The 7,500-nt window shown below is 30.9% G+C and overlaps 1 protein-coding gene across 1 annotated transcript in view; it reads left to right on the top strand.

Moving 5' to 3' along the window:
* Positions 1-3,658: 3,658 nt before the first annotated feature.
* LOC135209738 (zwei Ig domain protein zig-8-like) overlaps positions 3,659-7,500 on the top strand; it is a 57,055-nt gene continuing 53,213 nt past the window's right edge. The window contains exon 1 of the mRNA XM_064242514.1: positions 3,659-4,041. The gene's annotated coding sequence lies outside the window, so the exon portion shown is untranslated. The remainder of the gene's footprint in view (positions 4,042-7,500) is intronic.

Here is a 7,500-nt window from a genome sequence, read left to right on the forward strand (position 1 = left end):
CTTGGTCATTCGTTCTTCTCCTCCTTTGAGTGGTTTGGTGAGAACTGGGTCTTTTTTATTGTAATCTTTTTAAGTTCTATTAACTTTTGTAAATATTGATTTCTCTGAATTTTATCTTTAAAATAGTTTTTGCAAATTTTAACAATTCTTATGTTAATTTTACAGACTGAAGATGTACAGAGAATCATATGCGAAACGAATCATGCGAATAAACTTTCGCCTATTCGATGTGTTTTCCAGACCCTGCTTTATGCTTATATGTATATATATATATATATATATATATATATATATATATATATATATATATATATATATATGCAATTGTAATAGGCACAATGCCCTCTTAAATTCTCGAATTCTTTTCTCTTTTTTGAATACGCTTATGACTAAGAAGCCTGAAGATCCAAGTTCAAAGAAATTTGAGGAAGAAATTGTGATGTCTTTCAAATTTCTTTAAACTGATCTTCAGGCTTTGTAGTAACAAGCGTATCCAAAAAAGGGGCAAAGAACTCAAGACGTTAAGAGGCCATTGTGACTATTACAATTGTATATGTATCTGGTAGAAACGTGACCAGTATTTTCTATATATATATATATATATATATATATATATATATATATATATATATATATATATATATATATATATATATATATATAGCTGGTAAGAATGTTCTGTTACAACAGAATTCCATCTAATAAAAGGAGCCCATAAAAACACCAAAATATAGAGAGAAAAGTACTATATTTCAGAGACTGCTGTCTCCCTCTCCAGGTAGATGAATGAGAAAAGTTTACAGAAAAGGTGGTATTTATACCAAGAGGTCCATCCACAGGCAAGCCAATTTAGGTCACCCCCGCTGATAATCTTCCTTTAATCTTCTTAAGCGTTGGTTGAATGAAAACCTTGTCGATCGTATCTGAAATCCGTGCTCCTTTTGAGATGTTCATTACCTGCCTCTCTTTTATTAAGGCTGATTCCATCATTTGACTCTTTTACCGGTAGTTGCTGCTATAAATTACATGTGACAAATTCCAGTTTATTCTATGGCTATGTTCATTTATATGGTTAAAAATAGCTGAGTTCTGTTGTCCATACCTAACTGATCGTTTATGTTGTATTAATCTCTGGGGAAGTGATTTACCTGTAAATCCGATGTAAGATTGGTCACAGTCCTGGCATGGGATTTGGTAAACACCAGTGTCTTTGGGAGAGTCTTTTGTTGGACGTTAATCAAGGATTTGACTAAGGTGTTTGAGTAAGTAAATGCAAAAGGGTTAGATTTTCCGAGGGTCTGAGTCACCTTCTTAATCGTGTCCAGGTGTGGATTTTTTATTTTATTGTTGGGTGTATCTCTGGTCTTGTCTTTAGGGGGTCGGTAGAAAATTATGTTAGCTTTGTGAATTGCTTTCTCAATTATATGGTCAGGATACTTTAAAGATAAAAGTTGCTTGCAAATTAGTTCAGATTCTTTTTCCAGGAAATCTGGGGAACAAATTTGTAAGGCTCTTAAGAACAGGTTGCTGGCTACACCTATCTTGACAGCAATCTCGTGATAGCTAAAGTAGTGAATGTATGAAAGTGAGAACGTTGGTTTTCTGTATCTGTCGTGTCTCTGATTATTAAAACATCAAGAAAAGGAATTTTGTTGTCTGTTTCCCATTCAACTTTAAATTTGATGCTGGGCACTAATGCATTTAATTTTGAAAGGAATTCATTAAAATTTCCCCACCTATTATCGCAAAATGTTAGAATATCATCCACATATATCATTAACAGCATGTTTTTGGGTTTTATTGCATTTATTACTGTAGGAAAGAATCACCAATACGAAATACGACATCTTCGTACTATGCAGAGTGATATATGGAACTCAGGCTAATCTTTGCTTCCTCACTACGAACCATATATACAGGTATCTGATTTCATTCTGTTCCGACATTGCTGCCTATAATGCTGTGGATGAGATATGTGGATGATATTCTAACATTTTGGGATAATAGGTGTGGCAATTTTAATCAATTCCTCTCAAAATTAAAAGCATTAGTGCCCAGCATCAAATTTAAAGTTGAATGGGAAACAGACAACAAAATTCCTTTTCTTGATGTTTTAATAATTAGAGACTCGACAGAATACAAATTTACCATATACAGAAAACCAACATTCTCACTTTCATACGTTCACTACCTTAGCTATCACGACATTGCTATCAAGATAGGTGTAGCCAGCAACCTGTTCTTAAGAGCCTTACAAATTTGTTCCCCAGATTTCCTGGAACAAGAATTTGAACTAATTCGCAAGCAACTTTCGTCTTTAAAGTATCCCGACCATAAAATTGAGAAAGCAATTCACAAAGCAAACGTAATTTTCCACCGACCCCCTAAAGACAAGACCAGAGATACACCCAACAATAAAATCAAAATTCCACACCTGGAAACGATTAAGAAGGTGACTCAGACCCTCGGAAAATCTAACCCTTTTGCATTTACTTACCCAAACACCTTAGCCAAATCCTTGATTAACGTCCAACAAAAGACATCTCCCAAGGACACTGGGGTTTGCCAAATTCCATGCCAGGACTGTGACCAATCTTACAGCGGATTTACAGGTAAATCACTTCCCCAGAGATTAATACAACATAAACGGTCAGTTAGGTATGGACAACACAACTCAGCTATTTTTAACCATATAAATGAACATAACCATAGAATAAACTGGAATTTGTCACCTGTAATTTATAGCAGCAACTGCCGGTACAAGAGTCAAATGATGGAATCAGCCTCAATAAAAGAGAGGCAGGTAATGAACATCTCAAAAGAAGCATGGATTTCAGATACAATCGACAAGGTTTTCATTCAACCAACGCTTAAGAAGATTAAAGGAAGATTATCAGCGGGGGTGACCTAAATTGGCTTGCCTGTGGATGGACCTCTTGGTATAAATACTACCTTTTCTGTAAACTTTTCTCATTCATCCACCTGAAGAGGGAGACAGCAGTCTCTGAAATATAGTACTTTTCTCTTTATATTTTGGTGTTTTTATGGGCTCCTTTTATTAGAGATATATATATATATAATTATATATATATATATATATATATATTATATATATAGATATATATATATATATATATATATATATATGCACTTATATATTAATTATATTTGTGTCTTATATCTAAGTTAACACTATAGTTATAATCAATAAATTGTTTTATTTCTGCTTTTAAAGAAGCATTTCTTATGCCAAAACTGTATAAAATCACAATTCGTTTTTTATTGTTACTGATTTTATTTTGTTAACAGCCATTGTTATTTAAAAGATTTACGTTTGATATACACAAAAGGGATATGGAAACTGAACAAACAATCGAGGGCTTCCTGTGTAACTCAAATTCATATTATTGTTATTATCTAAAATTAAATGACTTATTAACTTAATCAAAAAAAATCATTTGAGGAGAAGTCATAAGGACAGAGAGGGAGAGAGGAAGAAAGAGAAAAGGGTGGACAGGGTAGGGGTGGGGAATGGAGTGCCGGAGAGAGAGAGGGAGAGGAAGAAAGATGGGAAGAGAGAACGGTGGGGATGGGGGAGTGAGAGAGCGGTTAGCACAGCCAGTGTCTACTGTGTAGGACCTCAGTTGACCCACAGCCACCGAGCTGAGCGAACGTGTCGAGCTGGCGTGCGGTCTGTCTGAGATCGCTCTTGAATCTCCGCCAGATTTTCAGGTGGAATATTTACCCAAGAACTTTCAAGCTCTGAATCAATCTTAAGAGTCTTCTAACATTCATTAAGCTGAAGCAAAAAAATAGAGAATAGATCGATCATTTGAATTGATAATTTAGAAATGAAAAAAAATATGTAGTTAGGAAATTTGTAATAAAACTGTGATTAAGTAAAGAAGAAACTTAGTTGCGCAGAGGTTCGAAGTGATCATTTTTTAACCTAACAAGTGAATCTCTTCAAGAGATTTTGTTGGCTGTATAGTGTCTAAAAGCCATTGGTGTTGACAAAGTGAAATTTACAATTATTACAAGGTGAGACATAATATTTTGACAAAATATGCATGTATGAATACATAGACACACATAAGTAAACACATATTTATATATATACATACATATATATACATATATATATATATATATATATATATATATATATATATATATATATATATATATATATATATATATATATATGTGTGTGTGTGTGTGTGTGTGTATGTATATGATACATATATATATATATATATACACACACACACACACACACACATATATATATATATAGTATATATATTATATATAGATATATATTATATATATATATATATATATATATATATATATATATATAATATAAATATATATATATATATATATGTGTGTGTGTGTGTGGTGTGTGTGTACGTGTGTACGTAATTGTGAGTGTGTGTGTAAATATATGCAAGTGTATTTGTGTGAGATTTATACATTAATTAAAACTATGTATCATTGTTTCGTTACAGTAATCTTTATGTTATCTTACAATACAATTTTGATTATGAAATACAAATGTAGAAAAGAAATATATATGTGAGTAGGATTGATATTATGATTATATTTCAATAGTTTTGTCTCTAAATTATAAATACTATTTACTTGAAGTTCTCATGGTAGAACTACTTAATATGCATGCAATTTATTATTCATATTAAAACATAAAATGAAAATGATATTTGGTAAAAAAAAAAAAAAAAAAAAAAAAAGTCTACGTTTACGACAAGAAAAAATATTCCAGGCTTTACTGGAAATCATTCACAATTTTCCGTTTGTAAAAGAGAGAATGTAATCTTACATGTGTTTTTTTCAAGTGTGGAAAATTATATTTGTAAAAAAAAGCTTCGTAAAGATTACATTGTGACCGAAATTTATATGATAATAAGATCCTCCAATTCATGTTTCATAATGTTGCGGTACGATTTACCTTTTAAATACACACATAAACATACACATTCAAAACCATAGATACACAGACACGGATATAATGTATATATATATATGATATATATATATATATATATATATATATATATATAAATATATATATAAAAGTTTTGGTTTGGTGGTATATCAATATTATAATAATATAAATAGAATAAAATAAAGTATATGTAATATATATATAGCCATAATATATAAATGTGTTTGTGGTATATCATACATATATATAAAAATAAATAAATATATGTATATATATAGCCATATATATACATGTGTGTATGTATATACGCATATATATCGTGTATGGAGATATATAAATCCTGTAGCAAAATTGTGAAAGTAAGTCGCATTTCCATCGCTATAAGAACATCAATCATAAGAAATTCCAATTTTAAAATATATATTTTTTCTTTCAATGGGATTGGTCAACAGGATACTTCATGGATAAGTTACGAAGTGAAATTGAATTACCCGAAGTTTATTTATATTTATTCTCTCTAGAGCTTTCGCAATAGATTTGGCGGCTGTGTTTATTGCTGTTTATTTTGTTAATGAAAGCTGGTTATTCCCTTCACGTAGCTGCTTTGGCAGCATTGACAGCCCCTTTGGATTAATCATATTTTTCAGGGTGGGAATCACATGGCCTTAGTTTAAATTACGATGGAAATATCCCCTCGATTATATGCATGTGTATATATATACTATATATATATATATATATAAGATATATATATATATATATATATATATATATATATATATATATATATATATAATGAACGTATGACATTCCATCTCTTGTAACAGTTGTCTTTGAACATTTCATTTCAAGTACAGGAATCCTAACAGCTGATTCTCAGAACCGTAGCAAAGCACACTTGTTAACATTACGGGATTATCAGTTTGGCTTTTTCGCGATGGTTGCAGTTACCTGCCGTTATAATGACTTTAGAACTTAACGTTTTAGCAAGGTTATCTGATATAAGTATGGCTCTTAGTTAAAAGAGGAAGAGTATGAAAGGTTTATATCTAAATAGGGACCAATTTCTAGCTAAGACGATTATAATATATATTACTGATTATATTCAGTGATATTGAATTAAATTTTCCACTGTTAACTGTTAACTGTATCATAGAACACATGCTATTATGAACCCAAAAAGAAACATACAGACGTATTAATAGACGTTCCATCACACAGACGCGCATATGCATACGTTTCAAACGCATAGACACACTCATATATTCTGAATTTCACGAGGAAAGGTAAATATGCAAGTTAATACAAGAGGTAGCCAACAAACACTCACATACACACATGCTCACACACATACATTCGATCACATACGAACTAAAAATATATAAAGGCCATTCAGAATTTCTTTAAGAAATTGCAGATTATCTTTGACACCGTGAAACTGAATGCAATAGACTTAATAGTAATCCGTAAAAGCTGATCAAAGGAGGGATCGTTTTAAATCCCTCATTCACCGCGAGGAATTAAGAGGAATGAAATATTACCTTGTCTACTTATCAAAAGGAAGTAAGTCAGAAAGAATGATGGTGAACACTTAGCCTACTGACTTGAAAGAAAACATTCAAACGCGTCTGTCCTTGATTGATCTGTGCTTCGTAAGTATGTCTTATATTATTATGAATAATAAACGTTAATGTGAAGCATACCTTGTTTTACAGATTTTCTTGATATGCTTAACCTGATACCTTAGCAAAATATACGTAAAGTACAGTATGTTCCCAATAAGTAATTTTGTCATTGTGAAATAGGACATTTAATGCTTACACTATTCGTAGTCACAAATAATGAATACAAAATATATATTCGAATCTATTGTAGGAGAAATGGGTATGGAATTTATTTATGTAATAAATGATTGTTACGTTGTGCCAAGAATATGGATATCACATGAGTAAACATACGCACACACAACACACATACATAAACACCCATATATATATATATATATATATATATATATATATATATATATATATATATATATATATATATATATATATATATATATACATATATATATATATATATATATACATATATATATATATATATATGTGTTGTGGTGTATATATATTTGTGTGTGTGTGTGTGTGTGCGTGTGTGTGTATGTTTGTATGTATATATATGTATGTATATATTACTTAGAGAGAGAGAGAGAAAGAGAGAGAGTCCTCAGTCACCCAGCAGCTCTCGAGGCAAGCAGACATATCGATCTGACGGGTTGTCTGAGCATTAGGCATACTCATCAATACTTGACAGTGTATGACCCACGAAAGAGAACTTAAAATAATATTTTCAGATTTTCTATACAGTGAATATACTTACATTTGTTCCAAAAATGTAAAAAAAGGAAACAGAAAATAAAACAATAAATAAAAATATAAGTAAACAGGAAAATTAATCATATGGACGGAAATATTTCAAGAATAAAGGAAAGTTACGTTGTGTTTAGATTAGGATTTGATATTAATGAT

This window comes from Macrobrachium nipponense, chromosome 38, assembly GCF_015104395.2.
Source record: "Macrobrachium nipponense isolate FS-2020 chromosome 38, ASM1510439v2, whole genome shotgun sequence".
NCBI classification, from domain to species: Eukaryota; Metazoa; Arthropoda; class Malacostraca; order Decapoda; family Palaemonidae; genus Macrobrachium; species Macrobrachium nipponense.